The sequence below is a fragment of the Polistes dominula genome, unplaced genomic scaffold, assembly GCF_049000335.1.
Source record: "Polistes dominula isolate Pdom_NZ unplaced genomic scaffold, Pdom_raw_medaka contig_26, whole genome shotgun sequence".
Lineage (NCBI taxonomy): Eukaryota > Metazoa > Arthropoda > Insecta > Hymenoptera > Vespidae > Polistes > Polistes dominula.
Window position 1 is genome coordinate 1,711,386 of NW_028300939.1, and position 23,076 is coordinate 1,734,461.

General features: G+C 31.9%; 1 protein-coding gene across 16 annotated transcripts in view; it reads right to left on the reverse strand.

Annotated features, from left to right (window-relative positions):
• Dscam3 (Down syndrome cell adhesion molecule 3) overlaps positions 1 to 21,173 on the reverse strand; it is a 172,335-nt gene extending 151,162 nt beyond the window's left edge. For 6 of the 16 annotated variants that reach the window (XM_089171614.1, XM_089171616.1, XM_015332409.2 and 3 more), the window contains exons 1-2: positions 20,957 to 21,111; positions 19,332 to 19,579 (exon numbers count right to left, since the gene is read on the reverse strand). The gene's annotated coding sequence lies outside the window, so the exon portion shown is untranslated. Of the gene's footprint in view, positions 1 to 19,313; positions 19,580 to 20,956 lie in introns of all 16 variants that reach the window. The other 10 variants (XM_089171605.1, XM_089171604.1, XM_089171606.1 and 7 more) reach the window with 10 other exon arrangements.
• Between the last annotated feature and the right edge of the window lie 1,903 nt (positions 21,174 to 23,076).

Sequence of the window (23,076 nt, forward strand, 5' to 3'; positions counted from 1 at the left end):
AAAGTTTCTAAGAAAGTGAGAGAGGTAAAAGGGGAGAGAAAAACGAAAGGAAAGGAAAGGGAAATATGGGGAAAGAGAGAGGGAAAGAGAGAGAGAGAGAGAGAAAGACGAACGACTGGAAAGCTCGTTAAAAATTTAATTTTACACGACGACGGTAACTCTTGCTATCCTCGTTCCCTCTCTCTCTTTCTCTTTCTTTCTTTCTGTTTTTCTATTTCTCTCTTTTTTCAACCTTCTACTTTCGCTTCACGCTTCAGACAGTACGTCACTTCAGAGGTCATACGATGTTTCCTACGAAGATTTTTATTTAACGATGCGAAGATTAACGAGAACCCATCATCAACATCGGATCCTATGTGTTGTTTACAAACATATATATATATGTATAACACATACTTTGATTTTATAGCTTGAAATCTAAACATAAATGTGAATAATGAAAAAAAAAAAAAAAAAACAGAGAGAAAAATGTTGAGAGTAAAAAAAGAGAGAGAGGAAGTTTGTATTACACATAACATGATATATATTTACGATTATTACAAAAGTGTTAAAACGAAAGATTGGAATGATCGTTTGAATGTGATCTTTAACTCGTTAATTTGAGTCGTGAATACGAGTATGTATCGTTCATGCTAGTGTGCCAGGTCGTGTGATAAATCGATCGATTTTCCTACCCTGTACTCCAATTATTTCGGCCACTCCGACGGTTCTTCCGATTGCTACAATGTTATAACGGACACGTTCGAATTGGTAAACCCGATCAATACCTTTGGCACGTTCCTTTTCTTTTTTTTTTTATTTTATTCTCTACCTTTGGACACCTATCAAATCGTTATATATGACAAATATATTTTATTTATTATTAAAATGATATTTAAAATGTTTGCTTTGTAATTTTTACAATTTTATTTTGTGTTTATTGAATAATATAAAGCTACAGAATAAAATGTAATACATTAAAGTAAACTGTTGTACTGTTTGATAAAATAAAATAATAATAATAATGTAACATAATATATATAATAAAAATAATAATAATATTATTAAAATATGTATAATATATAAAAATAATAAAAAAACAAACATATTCTATTCATGTAAAATTTATTAAAAAAAAACAAAAAAAAATTAAGAAACAATTTAAAATACAGTGTGTGTTGAAAAATGTAAATTCTAGTACAAAAGTAATGTTTTTATTTTTTTATTTTTTTTTTTTGAAATAACTGATTGCAAAATAAATAAAATTATAATAAAATAATATTCTATCGAAAGATAGAGACAAATCTGTAAGAATATTTTATCAATTGAAAGACAAGATACATCGAAAGAAAGAAATGAAGGTAGGACAAAAATAAAAGTATATTAAATTGATTTCCGTTGGGTATGGCTAGACAAGTAAACCCTTTTTCTAGTCTTCGCACTGACTTGTTCGCCAAGTTTTACAAAACTTACAAACTGCTGACTACACACTCCCTTTTCAGAAAACTTTTCGACGATCACCATGCCGTAAAACTGTATCTATCCCAATACTATATCATTGTCTCTCTGTTCTTCTATCCTTTTCTTTTTTTTTTCTTTTTTTTTTCTAACTCTGTTCTTTCTAATGTAACTCTCTCTCTCTCTCTCTCTCTCTCTCTCTCTATTCTTCTTCACTTCGAACATTTTACAATAACAACTTTGAAAGATCGAAAAAAGATTTAGAAAAATATCTGCGAGAGAGTTTAAAGTTTCTTCAAATCTTTTTTTTTTTTTTTCACAAAAAAATAACGTACTACGATATTATTTACCTTAAAATAAGAAATAATATTTGCCAAATAATATTAGAAAAAAAAAAGAAGAAATATTACGAAGTTTTAAACAAACAACAACAACAACAACAACAAAACATGTGAGCATATTACACAATTTAAAAGTCAAACTTTCAAACTTCTTTTTGTCAAACAATTTTTAAATCACACCCATTTTAAAGAAGTTTTCACTTTAATAATAATCGAAAATTATTTATCACTCTTGATTGATTTAAAAAAAAAAAAAAAGAAAACATAAAAAATGAACACTTTTCTCGTACGAACTCACTCCCGCCCCTTTCTCGTATTTTAATTAACCCAACGTCAAGTTGGCGATAATAAGAAAACGATTATTATTGAAAGAAATCCCTCTCTCTTTCTCTCTCTCTCTCTCTCTCATTATTTTTTTCCTTTTTTTTTTATTCAGTCAGAACGTAATCGCAATTATCTCGGTACCGTTACGTCGAAAGCCGCGGCAAATTGCGGATGGTGGATCGAAGGGCTCGTACTTCCCCAACTCCCTTTACTCATACCTTTACGCTCGTTACCTCTAGGACTAAGTAAGTGGAAGGGAATAGATAGGAGTCTCTATAGAACGCAGGTGGTTAGAGAAGCTTGTAAAAGTGTGTGTGTATGTGTGTAACACAGAATGAATGAATGAAAGAGTAAGAGAGATAGAGAGATAGAGATAGAGAGAGAGAGAGAGAAAATCCAGTGAGTTCTCATATCGCCAGAGTTTTGCTGACGTCAGGAAGAAGAATATTTCGAAATTCAAGGCCGAATGATTTTATGGAACGTTTCGCACCTTTTACCTCCCTTCCTCCCTCTTCCCCTTTTCCCTTCCCCCGAACCTTCACTAAACGAGCACGATTATTCGCCTGAGAAACGTTAAAAGGTTTATTTCGTCTTCTTCCATCTTTCATTCATCCTATCACTCTCGTTTATCCTTCGAAAAATACCAATTTCATTCGGTATGAAGATTTGATATTTTTCATGCTTTGAAATGTTTTTGCCCTTAACAAACATTTGACGTGATTAAAAAAAAATTGATTTAAATATTATCTTTTATTCAGTGTTTATTCAAAGGTTTAAATATATCTCGTTAGATTAAAATTATTAAATATTTTATTTATAAATAATATATAAATATTAATAAAATAATATTAATAAATTAATATAATATATAAATAAATAAATAAATCAAATTAATATATATATATTTATAAATTTATTTTATATTAATATTTATAATTATATTAATATACTACTATATTATATTACGAATAATATTATACTAATATTGAAACAATAATAATAATTGTTTTTCTTAACTAACTAGGAAAGTGTAAAAACTTTGCTTCTTTTTTTTTTCTTTCCTTTTCAAAAGAAAAAATTTCACAAACAATTCCAACGTAAAGAAAGAAAAAGTCAAATGTTAGTTTGTTTGATTCAAAAATTTCCTATCCTATCGAATTCCGTTCGATTTTTGTAATATCGGACAATAGATTCTTCGAAGAAAGAATAAATAATGGGAAAAGAGTGAAAAAGGTTTATGGTAAAAAGTTGAAAGGTAAGAAGAATTTGACGAAGTGAAACGGCCGTACGAACTAATGAAGTATCTCGAATCTCACGAAAGTCAACAAAGTTTCATTAAGCCAAAAGTGGCTCGTATTACTTTATGCAGTCTTTTCTCTTAAATGAGTGGCCACGTTTACCTTTTCAGGTAAATTCAATCGATATTTCTACCAACTTATCGTCCTTGATAATCCAACGAAATACGAAACTTACGTTCACTGTCACGTACGATCTAATCTTCCTTTTTTATATTTTCTATCAAATCGAATGATTTAACAATTTCAACCATTGTTTAAAAATACATTGACAACTTAAAAAGTTGTTTCTTTCATCGTCATCTCAACAAAAGAAAATCCTTTGAAATATCTTTGAAAACAATTTCCTTACATTAAACAAAAAAAAGAAACAAAATAAACAATTTGATGAAGATAATGAATGAAAAATGAATGAAAAGTTTATAAAAATAAAAAAATTTCTTCTTTTTTCTTATTCAAATAATAATAATAATAATAATAATAATAAAAAGGGTAAAAAGATTTATCTTCGACATGAAGGGTTGTTACAATCCAATTTTTTCTATCATCTTTCCTTTGTCCAAGTCTTCATCGTCGTTGCAATACTTTTTACCCAAGCAAGGCCTTACCTTTTTCCATCCTTATAGAAGGCTTCTAGCACCCTTTCATCCCTTCCTCTTACTACCTTGATCCTTCGTTGAAGGCAATTACCTATGCAAAGAGGCGAAAAAGTAGTAACGACCGACTAGACGCATCGACACGATCTTCTTTTTCTACCCCATGGGGGTTGCCTGCTAGGTTCAACAATCCCTATCCCTAGATAATTTTTTTTTTTTTTATCTTTTTTTTCACATTATTTTCGTCTGCCCTTTGAATAAGAAAAGAAAAATCTACAAACGAAAATGAGACTATCCGATAGTAATTTGAAAAGTGCTGACTAGTAAACCACTTTATTGGGATTATAATAATTCTAATCTGTTAATTAATTAATCCTCGAATATTAAAGGATTAATATTATAATATTATTAATTATTAAATATTATTAAATAATTATTTAATTTTATATTAAATTATAATTAAAAATATTAATATAATATAATATAATATATTTATATATAATTAAAAAATTAAATAATTTAATTAACAAATACACAACATACTAAAAACAAATTGTTCTTCAAATAATTTACACCAGATACCAAGAAAATATATAAAAATAATATGATATAAATGAGTAATCTCAAATGTCAGACAGAGATAAAAAAATAAAAATAAAGGGGGGATGGAAATACTTGAGTGGGATATAGATGAAAAGTTTTAGAAAGGAAGGAAGGATAGAAGAACACGTGACGTGGGGCAATAAAGTGACTAAAGACCGTGAGAAGGGATTTAAATTTCATTTTACCTGGAAGCATAAACAGGAAATTCTTTTAAGCTTTGATCGGCGAGTTTTACACGGGACCTCCTTAACGGCCTTCTATAAAAGCGACTATGCAAACCTCTTTTCGAAGAACCTCTCGCGATAAAGAGCGATAAGACACGCCGATCCAAACACCAATCTAACCCTCCACCCCCTACCCCCTTCAACGTTACCATGTTATTCGAAAACATATACAGGATGTTTCACCTGTATTTAATTTTTTCTTATCTTCTCTGTTACAAATAGTTGTAAAAATAAGTGTTAAATTTATTTATACCTGTAAACATGTTTTTTTATCAAAAGTAATTTTGTTTTTTTTTCTTTTTCTATTTAAAATGAAAACTTCTTTAGATAAGGTGTGATTTAAACAAAATGGAACAGTGCGGTTGGCGTCGGTGTAACAGAGCAACGGGCGTTTATGAAACGGACAAAAAAAATAAATAAGAAAAGAAAATTAGGCAAGCATGTAGGATAGAACCTGCAAGATAATGAGAAAGAATATAGCTACATAGTTTTTCCTATTCTTGGTTTATGATTCAATGTTCGCAACCATGACGAAAACTTGACGCAACCCTGACAAACGTAAACGAACCGTAAACGAACCCCGTAAACGAGCCTCGTAAAAGAGCCTCGTGAACGAGCCTCGTAAAAGAGCCTCGTAAACGAGCCTCGTAAACGAGCCTCGTAAAAGAGCCTTGTAAAAGAGCCTCGTAAAAGAGCCTCGTAAGCTAGCCTCGTAAGCTAGCCTCTTTTACGAGACTCTTTTACGAGGCTCGTTTACGAGGCTTGTTTTAATTTGTTGTTTCTTTCATATTTTTGTTACTGTACAAATATAAGAGGAAAAATGTTAATAAAAATATTTAATCGAAAATAAGACAAACGTATTATACTTGACAAATCCTATTTACTTAGTTATTTTATTTCATTTTTATTTTCATTTCTTAGATAAGAATCGACTTATCGATCGATCATAGTTTTATCGATTCCCTTGATAATTCAACGAGAACTCGTAGATCACCATTAAAGAAAGTTAATGCGATTGTAAAAAGGGATTATTCTTTCGTGATACACAATATAGCTTTATTTGTTATTTTATTTTATCTATAATTTTAAGAAGAAGAAGAAGAAGAACAAAATCTTAGTTCTCGTTCGTACAGTACGTTCGAGACTTTCCAATTAACTCAATCAAAAACTCATCGATGTAATGCAAACTTCTTTAAGGATAGAAAGAAAGTAAGAAATAGAAAAGAAAAACAAAATAAGAATTCGTTTTCATTAGATAAAAAAAAGATGAAGGGTAGGAGGGCAGGGAGGGGGATCGAATTTAACAAGTAACAAGATACCAACAACTATCGAAGAGAAAAGGATCAATGAAGAAAAGACAGAAATATAAAAGAAATAGATAGATAGATAGATAGATAGATAGAAAAAGAAAGATAGAAATAAAGTAAGTGAAGACTTTTGTGAGAGAAACAATGATAAAGAATATTCGAAGTACCGGAATATATTCGTTATCGGTTTTAAAACTAAAGATCGAGATTTTCAAGTCTGACTGAGGGTTAAAGGTAACGATGAGTCTTCTATAAAGAAAAAAAAAAAAAAAGGGCTTGACAATAGGACCCGATTTACAATAAGACGAGACGAGTCTAATTAATCGTGGTCAACCAATGAAAATCGATTGAAATAGAACGAAACAATTTATTCAACTACGAAGATGTCCTTCTATCAGCGTTAAATTAACCAACACGTTAAACCACAATCTCTCGACGATTCGCTTTCTGAGACTTGAAAATAATTGAAATTTAAGACGCGAAACGAGTATAACGACGACGACGACGACGACGACGACGACGACGACGACGACGACGACAAGGTTGAAGTAAACCACCCCTTTTCATCCCCCTGTTGGCCGTTTTCTCTTCCCACGTCGTTCGTCATTGCTTCGACTCGATTCGATCCAATTAAGCCCCAGACCCCCAAGGGTCCACGTTGGGTACTTTTTTTTTTTTCAACCAAGGGATGGAAAACCCTCCGATCTTTACGTTCCCAACTTACTTTTTCTTTTTTTTTGTCTTTCTTCTTCTCTCTTTTTTTTTCCTATTTTAATCCAATAGTATTCTCTAATTTTATTTTTATTTGTTTCTTTTTATTTATTTTTTTATGTTTCGTAACGTTGTATCAATTTATATCTAATTTAAGTAGAAATTATTTGCATGAATTTTTCTATATTTGTTTATTTTAAATAAAAACTTTGAAGATAAAATTTGTGTTTGTTTTTTTTTCAGAATTTTTAAAGTACCACGTGCACTTAAATTTATTTATAACAAGAAAAAAGATGAATATGAAACAAAACATAGGAGTAAGTTTATTGCAATTTAATATTAAATTATAATGTATGTGAGTAACAAACAAACAAACAAAATATATAATTTTAATAAAGATTAATATATTTTCATTTTATATTCCAAATTCTCGAAGGATCCTCACATCCTTCCTTTTCCACCCTTTCTTTCTCTCTCTCTCTCTCTCTCTCTTTCTTCCTTAGGTTCTCATACCCTTCGTCTAAAATAGACGGTCGATCCCCGAAGCTACGAGCTAAGGGAAGTAACCGCAGTGGCGTAGATACCATTAATCTCCCCTGCCAACAAATTAGATCCAACCCATACGATTTTCGGGATCCTGATCTCACTGGAATTACGATTAGGGTCATCCTTAACTGTTCCTTCTCTCTCTCTCTCTCTCTCTCTCTCTCTCTCTTTCTTTCTTTCTCTCCTCTTTTCTCAATGTCCGTGAAAATCTTTCGGAAATAAAAAAAAAACTCATTGGACAATATTTTATGTTCTATATATATGATCAAAGAAAATAAAGATAAAGATTACTCAAAATATCAAAGAATTCTTTCACCGATGTTTAAAAACAAAAAAAAGATAAAAAGTGAAAGTACGTGTGCAAATACACGAGTCTGGTGACAACGGAATAATGAAGTACGACAGATAGAAGTAAAAAAAAAAAAAGGGGGAACTCTGTATTGTTCTACATTGAGAAGGTCGATTTAAAAAGTCCGCCCTTGTAGGGGGGTTAGTTTAAAGGCGGGAAATATAAAAGGAACGTATATAAAACCACTCAGAGCTTTTGCTATACTTCTACATTCTATTTTATATACATATATATATATATATATATATATATATACACTCGTGTGTGTTTCTTCATTAGCACCACTACTATCAAATTCGTTTCTAGTATTTTTAAGTGTCTACTAACGAGTTCGATTGTTTTCCACAATCAACATTCGCATTTATAAAATCGTCCATCATTTTCTCATAATAAACGTCCCGACGACCTATATTCTCATAACAATTCGAATTCATTCTCTGTCGTCGTTTTATCAAAGATGAAAAGATCAAAATAAAGATAGAAGAATGTAGAAAAACATGTCAATTGCGTTACATAACCCTCCCCCCTCCCTTCGCTCCCCTATGTGTATTACTCTATTCGATATATCGTTAACGTCGTTCATTAAAGACTATTGTCCAGAAACTAAAGGTAAATCGTATTCGTTTCTCGAAATTAATGTACGTGCATAATGTATGAGTTGCCTATTGAATAAACATTTGCCTAGATACAATGGGGAAAGTAATTCCTACATCGATAATCACGGTGAATACCATAGAAAATCTATCTATGTATATATATATATATATATATATATATATATATATGACTCACACATTTAACAATGGTAAATGATCTAACCGTTAAAATGACCTGCCAATTGTTTGAATGTAATTTTATATTAATTTACTTTGTTTACTTAAATGTTACACACACACACACATATATATACACACATATTTTTCTCTTTTTTACCCCCCACTCTCATCATTTTTATGTTTAATCTCAAAATCTTTATTTTTGACGTTAACATCGTAAATACCTTTTCCAAACATGTTTGCACAATTTAACGAGCTCTTCTATCGAAGTATGAATATTTATTACGATTAAAAAGAAAGTAATGATAAAAACAAAAAAACAAAAAAGGGAAAAAAGGGGAGAAAAAAAAAGGTTCTCGGTGGTGGAATCGTTCCAATTTCCGCCATTCAACGACGTTCATAGTCGAGCCCTGGGAATATTTTTTAACATCAAGAGCTGGGTCGATACTTAACAGGAACGAGACGAAGAAAGCGAAATACGAAATTGAATCAGAAATGCAGACTATGGCAAGCACGGAAAATGTAGAAGAGAGTGAGTGAGGAGAGGAGAGGAGAGAGAGAGAGAAGGAAGGAAGGACCACAGGGGTACGCTTCCGGCAAGTGGGACATAATACAATTACCAACGACTCAAATCGCATTGCCGAGAATCGAATTTGCGGTCGAACGAAATGGTCAAGTCGTCCTAGTCATAGTTATAGTCATAGTAGTAGTCATAGTCCTAATCGTGCTATTCGTTTTTACTCGTTGGTAACATAAATCGATAGATAATCTATTGGAAAATCTTAATTAGATATTTCTTTTTAAAAAAATATACAAATCGAATGGTAGTTTTATTTATTCAACACCTTTTTTCAAGTGAAAACTTCTTTAGAATAGGTATGATTTGAAAAAAATGAAACGCATTGTTGTAATGGGGGAAAAGAAACGGCCTCAAAATTACGTAAAAAGAGAAAAAGAGACAAACATATTATTATTTATAAAAATAATTGATTTGCAAACATTTTTTATTATTTACTTTCTTTGTAATTACTATATAAAATTGCGCGGCTGTACGAATGCAACCCATCACACACACTTTGATAATGTTGCTTGCGAGTGCCATCTATTGGGACGATTTTTATAATTAAATTAATAATTAAATAAATAATTATAAATTAAAAGTACAAATAATATTATTATAATAAATTATTATCACAAAACTTGTTTATTTGATGATTTCAGTTCTAACTTGTGTGATATGCACACATGTTTTTTGTTTTCTTGTTTCATTTTAATAATTTAATGAGAAAATCGATATAGGTCGTGCAAAAGAGAGTGTAAATAGAATGAATAGAATGTAGGACGATTATTTACGTGATAAATACAAGAAGAATATCTAAAGAAATAAAAAATAGATGTGTGTGTTGCATATATATATATGTAGAAAATGTAGAATATAAATAAATCGTGGTATCGAGTAACCATTGGAAAACTATCCTACTACATTGATCAGAAGAAACGAAAAAGTATCGTAGGTATATAAGTATATGTAAAATACTGAACGATACAAATACATACACATATATTACATATACAAGTTCGATCTACCGTATATGTATATATGTATGTATTATGCAATGAAGTTTGAGAGCTCGTAGACTTTGGTCTTTCGTACTGGTAGAACGAAGCCCTGTAAAGAGGAACAAAGATGGGGGGTACGAAGTGGATGCTGTAAGAGTACGAAGAAAGAAATAAAGAAAGAAATAAAAAGAGAAAGCAAAAGGGTGTTTGAATAGACACACACGACACTTATATTTGCACGCTGTTTCTTTTTTTTTTTTTTTCTTTTTCTCGCTTTGTCTATTCTGTCTTTCCAATTCCCCAACCCCCATTCCAACAACCCCCTTGTCTTATCCGTTCCTCAATTCTATCCCCTTTTCTTAATCCTTTCGAATGATATAATTTATTATTTTTTTTGTTTTCCCGATGGAAATGAAAAGAAGATAATAACAAAAGTGTAGATCGTAAAAAACGTTTGTTCACGGCTGACATATGGTAAAGTATTACTACTGAATCGATTTTAATTTATCCTTTCAAGTATGTTTTACTCGTTTTTCGATACGACTGATTGAAATAATTTTCATTTTCTCGAACACATCATGCATGAATCTAATTCTCTGATAAATTCCGAGTATCAGGAAGGAAGGAAGGAAGGAAAGGAAGGAAAGGAAGGATAGAAGTTAAAACTTAATGAAATAAACGCCGAGAATAATGGGTTCGATTTCAATTTTCCTAGAAAGATATTCTACGATTGAAAGACAAAAAAAGAAAATCAATGAAAAATAATCAAAAGTACGCGTGATCAATGCAATTACATTCACTAATTTGTATTACATCTATTTTCCGATATGATACTTACAATTTTATTTACAACATTCTTCTCATTATTATTCATTATCGATGTAATTCGCGATAACGAACAAAAAGCTATTATTTTTCATTGACTTTCTTTATTCTTTGATTCTTTTTCTTTTATCAATGTTAAAAAAGAATAAAAAAAAAAATATATTCTCGCATCGATTAATGAGAAAAAAGAAAAAAGGAGTCCCTTCTCCCACCACCCTGAAGAATGCACTTGAGTAACGATCTCTCATTGGAGGATATCAACAAGAAAGAAAAAAAAAGGTTTTGTACGATTCTTTCGTATAGAAAAAGCCTGTTTACACAAGGACGCGAGAAACTTGGAAGAAAACGAAAAGAAAAAAAATAAAAGGGGAAGGGAAGAAACAAAAGAAAAAGAAGTAGTAGAAGTAGACGTAAAAGTAGACGAAGATGATGAAGAAGAAGAAGAAGAAGAAAAAGTAAAAGTATAAGAAGAAAATGCTTTTCTCCTACCGTCTAATCGTTTCGTCTACTTTCCGAACTTTTCCACCATTCTTTTTTTTTTTGTTTCTCTTTTTTCTCTTCTCGTTAGTCCAACACGACGACTACGTTATCCGCCATCGATTTACAGATAATTACCCTTCGAAGGGAATGAGACTACTCGTCTTTCTACTTTCCTGACTAATTACTCGATGCTTTTGCTAAGGTAGTCCGATAGCGATTCAAGATTCACGAGTTGCAATGGGCTACGGCAGGATGACGAAGATGACAAGGACGATGAGGACAAGGAACTCCAATGAACGATCGATAACAAGCGTCTTTCACACGCATACCACCTTCCACCTAGTATCGTAATTTAATATCAGAAACGATATTTAAGGTAATTTCCAAACAAATCTTATTCTATTAATTGATTAATAAAAGGGATATTTCATTAAAACGATTCATTCGAGTGAAGGATATCTTGGACAACAAAGCATGTTCGAAATTAATTATCTTCCTGTTTACCTTGTAATTAGAACAGTGCGTTTGGCTATGGCGATCCGATATTCCCCCTACTAAACTGTAACTCATCATTCCTGTTTGTGAGGCTTGAATTACGTAATGTGCTGCACGTTACGCACACGTGCGAGCTCTGGAAATGACATTTGTATGACACATGTTACATGCGTTACTAAACAAGTTAAGTCAAGATTTTCAATAGACGAAATTCACATTATCCAATGATACTGTAATATATATATTCCTAGAAATGTTATCTAATAATTATATTATTATACCTTTTTTGAAGTGAAAACTTCCTTAGAATGGGTGTGATTTGAAAAAATGAAACGCGGTGATGTAGTAGGAATACGAAAAGTGTTTTATTTGTAATTATTATAAAAATTTCGCGCCTGTATGAATGTAATCCTCCAGACGAATTTGTTTTCTGCCTGAAAGATAAGCAACCCATATTATACATATGTGTATAAACAGTTTTGACTGGAAAAAAATACCGTCCCAATAGATGGCATTCGCAAGCATAATTTTCAAAGTGTGTCTAGAGGGTTGCATATGAACAGGCGCGAATTTTTAGAATTAAATTAATAATTAAATAAATGATTATGCACACATGTTTTTATTTCATTGATATATATATAACCTTACTGTATATTTTTTTTTTTTACATGATAATTTTATATAATTGATTTTAACTATTTACCTGAACAAATATGAAAATTTTGAACGAATTATTTTCACAATTTATCAAACGATCCTACTTCGATTTAAATCTAACTTATTAATCAATTCCGAACGTTTCAAAGTTGATCAATATTTACAATCAAGTCTACCCCATACTTCCAATCGTTATAAATATTTATTATCTTTAACGATTATTAATTCGATAATAATTCATGAAAAATTCATACGATTCGATTGATGCAAATTCACGAAGAATAATACTTCATTTAATATACGATGATAAAACAATGGAATAAGAAAGACAAATATCGTAATGAATATTATCATTCGTCTTTTGTAATTTCTCAATCAACGATTGAATTCAAATCTAAAGGAAGAAAGATAAGAGAGATTCCATACCGATTACGAGTAGGGTGATCGTTACAATAAAGCAACAAGTGTTTCGATTCAAGCAAAGTTACGTTACGTATCATATTATTACTTGCTAATGTAGCTGGCTCCTTGCCCTTAAGTTTAAAAGATATAATATTAATGACTTTAAATTAAGCGATCCTAAAAAAAAATGAAATATGCAAGGTTGACGAAACAAAAAAAAAGTGGTATAATAATAATGTCGTTAATTATTCAACGAGACGAGAAAAATTGTAAGATCGATCAATTTGAAAGTTCAAACGATGTTCAAATGAAATAAAATCAAATGAAATTTCAATTATTCAATGAAAAATCAAATAACGTTCGTACGATTATATTCGTTTAAGTTCTGTCTTTGTTTTTTTTTTTTTTTGAATTTTATATTAATACAAAAAATGATAAAATTAAAGCATCGAAATATAATATGTAACACGCACGTACAATGAACTATCTCCTTTATTATTTCCAAGGTTAATTAATAACTAACCAACACTAGTAACACATTATTATCGCACCACTTTCCCAGAGCTTAATAACATTTTCGCACGGTTAAAGTAGTCCACGGTTGTATCTGTCCCAAGGGTAATTTTCTGAGGGATACCACGAACGTCCCGGTGGACCCGAAGACGAGCTGAGATTCACGGCCAAACTTGCCAAAGTCTATTTAATTATAAATCGTATTACTCGCGCACTTTGACCAGTAACTTCTAATGAGCTAACTAGGAATTTCCTATTCGTTTAAAATAACATTGGATAGAAAGAAAAAAAAGGAAGACGATTTTCTTTCCCTTCTTGCAAAAGATTTTCATTCACCTTTTTCATCTTCTTCGTTTAATCCGATTAAGAAAAAAACAACAACAACAACAACAACAATAACAACTGAAAGCAATTTATCATTTATTTTCAACGTAAAAAAATTCTGAGATGATATTACTACACACATACATGCCGTTGATTTTAAGTAAAGACAAAAACCCTTTTATATTTCAAAAATTCGCGAAAAATATTTCAAACGGATTTAAGAAAATAAAAAGAACGAAATAAAGCTAAAAGAAGAAATCCACGGGAAATTATCAACGTACCGTTTTAAAAAAAGGGGTAGGGGATAGGGGATAGGGTTGTTGGATAGTAAAGAAAAAGCTGGAGAGTAACACGAAGCTTTCTTTCCCTTCGAAAATTATTTCACTTGGTAAGCACGTACGGAATAGTATGACGAGAAAGGATTTGTGCCGGTTAAATATTTGCACCTCTGATCCTCTTTTTTTTTTTTTTTACTTTTTTTTTTTTTTTCCTTCTCTCTCTCTCTCTCTCTCTCTCTCTCTCACACGTTCTTTCTCGTTTGACATTACAGTGCAGTAGTAGTAGTACATAAAGTTAAAGATAAAAGAAGGTAGATGAAAAAAAAAAGGGGGATAACAAAAAGAATTAAATTTCACGGAGAAAATAAGATTAGCTTTTATAGGACTCCTGTTTCCGTCTGTCAGTCTGTCTGTCTATTCTGTCTGACTCTCTCTCTCTCTCTCTCTCTCTTACTGACATTTTCAAAAATTCCGTAGTTTCAGAAATCAAAGGGATTTCTTAATGTGATCTCACAACCTCTCCTCCTCCGCCACCCCACCCCACCCCCACCCCCTACTCTCTCTTTTATCAAAGACTGCTATTTGAAACGAAAAGCCGATATCACTGTGATAGAAATGAAATAATCCGATGAAAAGTAGACGCGATATAATGACACACATACATACACGTACACATAGATACAAGTTAACATTGTATAGCCTGGATTTGTAATATGGAGAATTATTATTCGTGGCATCGTATTAGGTCAGGCATGTATGACGATATACTACGTCGATATTCGTGAATCGTTAATCCTTCAACCGGCGGTACTACCCACCATGCCTCCTGATGTACGTTGTTTCTGATCTGGGACACGAAATAATTGGGTCGTTCGAAACTAAATAAAGATGACCAATAGATTGGATAAACGATGAAGATATATATCTTAACTTATCTACCTTTTTTGTTAGAATTATCTATTAAGATACGTACATGCATAGAAGATAAAAGGGGTGTGTCTATAAAATGCACGAGTTATCTACTGGTCTGACTAAAACGAGATTATTCTACTTGGGGAAAGACGTTCAACGAGTTGAGAACTGTGATAATTCGAGAAAAGACGACTTCTTCTCTTTCTCTCTTACTCTCTCTCTCTCTCTCTCTCTCTTTCTTACTCTCTCCCTTTCCCTTTCCCTTTCCCTTTCTCTCTTCTTGTCCTCAATGCTCAGTACATCATTTTAAATATACTTTTAATTAACGTATTCTCGTAAGTCACATTTCAAGGCAGACAGAACAAATAAGTATATTCTGACGCAACCCTGACGCAACTCGCGTGTTTAAAAGTAAAAGAGAGAGTGTAGCAGAGAAACTCGAGAGTTTTACAAGCCTCGTCTCTCTACGTTTAAACGAAGATCAAAATTTATACGCTTGTTAAAATACTCCCGTTACTTTTTTGTCAACGTTACACGCCAAGGTACATTAAGAGATTTCTTTAAATTAAAGAACCATACTCTGTGTGGGAATGACTTGTACAAAAACATTATATATGTATATGTTATATACACGTGAATATGCATTTACAAATTTATTTAGTACATTAGACCATATTAAAATAAGGTATATCGTTAAATGTATGCAATTTAATGAAATTCATTTTATTACTCTCCTGATAAGACTCACATGTAACTTTATGTATGTACTACTATAATCAAAGTATATGTAGTTACTCCTATATATATGTATACAAATATCTACGTATTTGTGTAATGAAACTAACACCCTTACCATATTCAACGTCCTAGATCTAAATTCGATGTATAAAAGGGAAAATATAATTTGACGAGATATGTTTCAGTGAATAACCAGTATGTATGATCAGCCATAATGATCGATAGAAACAAAGATTTCTTTTTGACAAAATTTCTAACAAATTTAATATAAAATATAAAATGTTCTAGTACAGTTTTCTTTTAATTAATAATAATTAAATAAATAAAATCAAACAAATCAACCCTTTCTATGAGAATAAACCATACTTTTGATTCATGGCATATTGCAATAATTGAATTCATTTTTCAATCGATAATAAGATTCATGAAATTTACATAGAATTTTATTGAGAATTTATTTCTGAATAATAATTATTATTATTATGGAAAATAAATAAGTGAAAAGACGTGTTGAAAAATTAATAATATATTCGCGAATAATCCATGAGAAAAGCTTTGTTTATAAGGAACTTTCATTTCCTATGATGTAAACGTTAAAAGTCTTTGGTTCCATGGATTTTAACGTTATTCAATCCACGTGAAAAGGTTTTTCTCGTGACAAGTCTCTCTACCTATTTTTTTTTTCTCAGCTAGGTAGATTACTATGCTGCAAATGGAATGTTTCTTTTCTCTCTCTCTCTCTCTCTCTCTTTCTCTTTTTTTGTCAAGTTATTTTTTTTTTTTAACGACAACTACAAAACACCGTACCTGTGTTCATTCTTTCATTGCGCATGAATATCGAGAAAAAAAGGTAGACAATTGAAATGACGAGAAATGAAGTGTATATATCTATATATATTACATTTACAAAAAGAAAGGGGAGGAAATAGAGAGAGGGGGAGGGACGAAACACTTAAAATCGTCAAATTAATCTCATCTTAAACTCGTGAAAGAGGAACAGTAATCTTTTCAACTAAAAACGGTTCTTATATTTTGGAATCGTAAAAAAAAAATCCATCATTGACGATGAACGATGAAAAAGAAAAAATAAAACGAGACAACAAACAAAACAAAACATCCCTGCGTAGACCCAAAAAAAAAAATGTAACTTTTTTTTTTCTACACAGAACAAAGTATATATAAATATACACAAAAGTATATATATATACAGGTAGAAAAAGCCGCTTAGATATGATAAAAGTGCTGTAAAAGGAATTCAAGCTCGTTTCCATGAACTTACCAACCCTCCCTCAACGCGTTAATTTTAATGGTATTAATTACGATAATGGAGAGACATTCTCTCTGTCTTTGTTTATCTCTTATCTCTTTCTACCTTTTACCACACTCTATCTATTTATTCATTCGTCTCTCTCTCTCTCTCTCTCTCTCTCTGCGGTGGAAGGTCACAGCATCATCAATTAAGTTGATATTTCAAACGAAAAAATTTCTAATAAGCTTGTGGAATGACATTTTCTTCTGTCAAGCGTATGTATTCAAAGAAAATAAAAGAAAGAATAAAAGAGAGAGAGAAAAAATGATGGTACAGGTGCACTCAGGTGATACCTGAAGATCACCCAGGATGTGGGTGTTATTCTCTTTTCTTTCTTTTTTCTCATCGACGTCATCCAACAGCAGTGAGAGTACCACTCGAGTATACATTCGATCGAGATGAACTCTCTCAGAAGGAAAGTGGGAGATAGAAAGGAACATGGGTGGGTTCAGAGACACAAGTAGAAAGAAAGAGAGAGAGAGAGAGATAAATTCCCTTCTTCAAGCCAGTACTTTCAACGCATTGGCAGAGGGTTAAAAAGAGAAAGGGGGAAAAAAAATAAGGACGGGTACCGTGTGACGAGGGTGAATAAGTGGAAATATTTCCAAAAAGGCAAGTGGAAGGCCATTGTTTCGAGTAGGGCTCGAAAAAAACTTTTGTTCGGTCTTTCTTTGTCAGTTAGAAATTTGTGTAACGAACAGGAGTAACAGAGGGAATTGGAAGGAAAGTAAGGGGATAGGGATGTTAAGAAAAGAAGATGAAAGAATAGTTAGGATTTGGGTGGTGTCAATCGGTATCCGGGGCTTCTGTATACCAGAAATTAGAATAAACAAGTAGAAAAAAGTTCAAAGTTGATGAATATCATATGTCAGATTTGATTAAAAGCATGAACCATATTGAAAAACTTGTTTTCACTGATGTTTGACATGTTTTTGAACAAACCTGTCGTATTCTTCAGATCCCCTAATGTTTCTAATAACGAATTTAGAACATAACTGTCGAGATTATGTTATTAACGGTCTGCGGAATCGTGGTGCTTTTCAAAATGACATAACTTATCGCTATATTACTATTATGCGATCGTTAAAAGCGAAGAACGATGGGCTGCCATAAAACGGAATTAACTAGGTACAACGGTTAATTGGGCCATTCGTCATTATTACCATAATGCCTTGCTATATTAACTCAGATTTAACATCTAAAATCGTCGCCCCTTTGCTAGCCAATGCGATCGTTCATCAAATGATTCATCTTATTATCAGAAATATGTCCATATTTGTTATATGGATAAACCTAATCGGATATTTAAATTGGTTAATTAATATTACACATCTTCCTTTTTATCTTCTCACCTTAGATATCTTAACGCAACCTCATTGGAATAGTTCAGAAACTATCTCAACGATCCTATTCCATGAAGATGGTTGGAAAACGATAAAGAGATATACGTGTCGTTGCAGTTTCGACACCGTCGTAACTGATGCAACGTGAAACGTGCATGATCCAAAAGCGAGTTTACGATCATGCCCAAAAACGACGAAAGCACGTTATTATTCCGAACGTGGCAGAATGTCCAACCGAATGCGCATATAAATTCTATATCTCGTGATTTTATTATAGACGTCAAAATTTATTACAGTCATTCTTGAGAACGATGATACGAATATATATATATATATATATATATATATATAGACATTTCTGGACTATAACTTTTTCTCGTTACGTAAGTTAATTTTAAATCGATTGTGGATATATTTGCAAGAACAACAACAACAAAAATGTGTCAGTATTATTACATTTAATCACTTAATAAATTTAATAATTATTATTTCCAACGTATTGTTCATGTTTTTTCTACTTAACTCGATGTTCGCGTGTTTGAAATGAATTGTTCAAGCTGAGTAAGCGTTAAAAAAAAAAAAAAAAAAAAACAAAAGAAAATGTAATAACAACAACACCTTGAAAAAGAAAATAAGGTACGTTATAAGTTATATTTTTTTTTGTCTTTAACGTCATCATTGACACTAATTCATGTCATGAATGATCGACGATTAATTTAGATACAATAGATTACGATGGATCATCATCTTTAGAAAGAACAGCCATTAGCGTTCGCGCGTGAAAGCGAAGTGGTCGTTCATTCATGAACTCGTCTGACAGCATCGTGGACTCTTACTACTGCTACTACTAGTACTATTATTATTACTACTAAACTACTACTACTACTACAAATATTACTACTACTACTACTACTACAACTATAAATACAAGTAAGACTACTGTTATTATAACTATCAATGATATACACCATTACAAAGAAGCTTACTAGTACTACCACTAACACTTTTACACTTCTCCAGCAATACCGTTGGCTCACCAACATCGGTTAAGCGTTATACCGCAAACCAGCACCATCACCACCACCAAGAGTGCACACTACCACCATCGAACAAAGTCCCGTAACGTCGGCGCGTTCCTCGCGTTCTTATTCAAGAAGTTTCGAATAATCTTCTCCACACACGGGCGGCCTCCTTTGATTCTCTCTCTCTCTTTCTCGTGTAAACCCACGTTTTCCTATTGTCCAATCCCGCCAAAATTTGAATCATATACTTCGAGAGATCGATTATTATACATTATTTTTTACACTACTCCCAATTCTCTCTCTTTCTCTCTTTCTTTCTTTCTTTCTCTCATTTCTCTCAACAAATACGATATATATATATATATATATATTATAAAATATGCTATACGAATCACGACGACCCTTTAAATGTTCTAAAAAAAAAGAAAAAACAATATCGACGCGATATCGATTACACTGCACCTCGTTAACGCGATTCTTTCCAAGACGACATTTTTCTTCGCGAGATTAACGAGATTCCTTTTTTTTCTTTTTCCATATACCCACATCATGAGGCCCACCCACCTCCCTCCCTAACTTCCCATTTTTTTTCTCTCTTCTTTTTTTTTTATTCCCTCGTTTTTCATAAATAAAAAGAAAAGAGAAAATAAAACGAATCGACGATTCTATTATTCTCGTTCAACGATATCTCTCGTACAGTGTCATTGTGTTCGGTCAAAAAGCTATGAGAAGAAAAAGTATACCGTAGGGTGGGGGAAGGGGGTTGGATGAAAACACTGTAACCCCATTAATCACATGAATTTTTTTTTGTCCCCCCCCCCCGAAAGAAAAGAAAAGAAAAAAAAGACGATCCATTTTCGATAATCGTACAACGGAATATTCGACGAACACCACCGAAATGTCGATTAAATCGTACACGATGGATAGAAAAATTAATGAACGTAAATCCTTGCCCCTTTTTTTTCGACAATAACAAAAAAAAACAAAAGTTTTCACACGTCACGAGTATAGTCAAGTGTGATTATCATCATTAAAAAAAAAATTAAAAAAAAATAAAATCATGAAGCAGACGAAAGGAAAGTGGGATGATTTGAATCCGTTTCAATAACGCACTAACTTAGAACCAAAGCCACGTGGTTCGAGCGCTCACTATATCTCACCCCTATTCAAAACTCAACGTTTTCTAGTAATAAGCGAGACAAAAAAAGAAAGAGAAAGAGAGAAAAAACAAAGTTGAGAGTGACAGATGTGAGAGATTGAAAGAATATTTGGTCAAAGTATTTCACTAAAAATTCATTGACGATGAACGTTCCTCTCGCATGATTCTCATCGATCTCATCGAAGATCACCCTCCTTTGTACTTTTGCTTTTATTACATTTAAATGATCTGATACTTATAACAATTATAATTTAAATAAAAAGAGATTAAAAAAAAAAAACATGACTAAAGTACAGACAAATAGAAAATAGAAAATGATGAAGATGATTGACGATGAATGCAATGATCGTTGAACATCGTTTAATAATTAAAAAAAAAAAAAATTAAAGCAAGTGAAAAAAAATGTAATAGCAAATGGTGTTACTCTCACCGATGAGAAAAATAAAGATTTAGAAGAGTTAGAAGGGAGGAAAGGAGAGAGAATCAGACAAACAGACAGACAGACAGATAGACAGCCCTCGCAGCTTCCGCTGGAGCTCCGACCGTAAACACACGTCGGTGGCTGGTCGCGTACTGAAGTTTCCACTACGAATCCGGCATCCGACTAGATCCCACACCGGGTATTCAACCCCACCGCCATATACTCTGTCCCTTTCTCTCTCTCTCAGTTCCACCACCTTCCACCGGTGAAAACTACCCCCTCTATTTGAAACCTCCACCTACCACTCGAAACCGTCACCATCATCCCCTGTATCCCGTCGTCTCCCACTACCACTACCACTACCATCTCACACTGTACTCTTCTCTTCTCTTCTCTTCTCTTCTCTATCTTTTTTTCTTTCAAATCTTTATATCTTTCTTTCTCTTTCTTTCAAGCTACTGTATGACACCTAAGCGAACACGTACGAGTAGGATACCACCGTATATTAATGAAGTGCTTTCTTCTTATGTCATGGGGAAAAAAATAGGGGAGAAAATTCTGTTGTGGCTAGTCGACACGTCCGTTTCCTCTTCTTTCTTATTAAACAAAAATAAGATGAACAAGCATACAATATGGTGATGGGACTATTGCAATCTTCCCCATTCTTTCAAACATATCTATTCGAATGTTTGTACAATATGTATATTTTTAACTCGATGATCGATCGATCATTTCCATGTGATTTTTAAGGAATTGATCCTTCGAACTACGTGATATTGAACGAATCGATTATCAGTTGATTAGCGTACTCCAAGTACCTAAAATACCTATTGACATCCTATATTAATCACAGAGAAAATTTGACGTAGATATATGCAGCAATCAGTCGTAGTGATGATTGACCGAAAGCATAACCCCGATTATAAATATTTCATTTGTCGTGTTGTTTATTATTAATACCTAACAACAAATAGCATTCGTTTGAACGTCAAACGCACGTAGATAATGAGATAATATAAATTTTCGTCAAAACGTATCGTTGATCAACGGTCGATTCAATTTCTTCGGTGTTAATGCATTAACCACAGAAAATAATTATTAAAATATATTTATATATATATATATATTTAACATGACGATGAGAGAAATATTTTTATTGAATAATTCAATTGATAAGCAATTTGTTAATATTTCAAATTCATTTGGAATAAAAATAAGTATCGATCGATACTACGAACAAAACCAATTTTAATATCAAGAAAAATATTTATTTTATTACTAACTTAACGTTTCATTTAAACAGCAATCTAAACGTGTATGAGTTTCTGTCGGTAAATGCATCGAAAGCTCCCAAGGTAGGGAGTTGATCTCGTGGTTGCCCGAGGTGGTTAACCCTCTCATATACACGAGACTCTTATATGATTGTGTTAAAATGCTTTATGGCATCAGAATGCGAAATAATTAGTACCGGCAAATATCAACATGTGTACTTTAAGTGCACTTGTTCAACATACTGCAATCTCTTCAAGACTCTTTTGTCTTTTTCCTTTAATTATACTGTTAGATATCTTGTCATGTTTTACGTCTCGCTTTACAATTATATTCTCTCTCTCTCTCTCTCTCTCTCTCTCTCTCTCTCTCCTACGTACATGCATTTTTATTACTTCCAATTTATTTTAGAAATTTTATTTTATTTTAATGAACGAATGTTAATAATCCAATATTTTTTTTTTCTTTTTTTTATTCTTCCTCTTTTTATCAAGTAATTCCAACTATTGTGTGCAACAACGTGTAATTCCATTTGAAATACATCGACGAGATAAATCCGATAACGTGATATGATGCAACTGGATAAGCTGCACATATATATATATATATATATATATGGTGGCCCAGAAATACGTGGGAAATATTTTAGAATTAACTTTTAAATTAAAAACAATAAGAAAAGTTCATATAAATAAATATTTTATATATTATATATATATATTGAAATATTATTTCATCTCGAAAAGCCAATTAATTAAAAAGAAACAGAAAAAAAAATATTTATCTACATTAATTAAAATAAAAAAAATAAATTAACACGATAAATAAATATTTAATAATTAATATAGGATAGATATGTT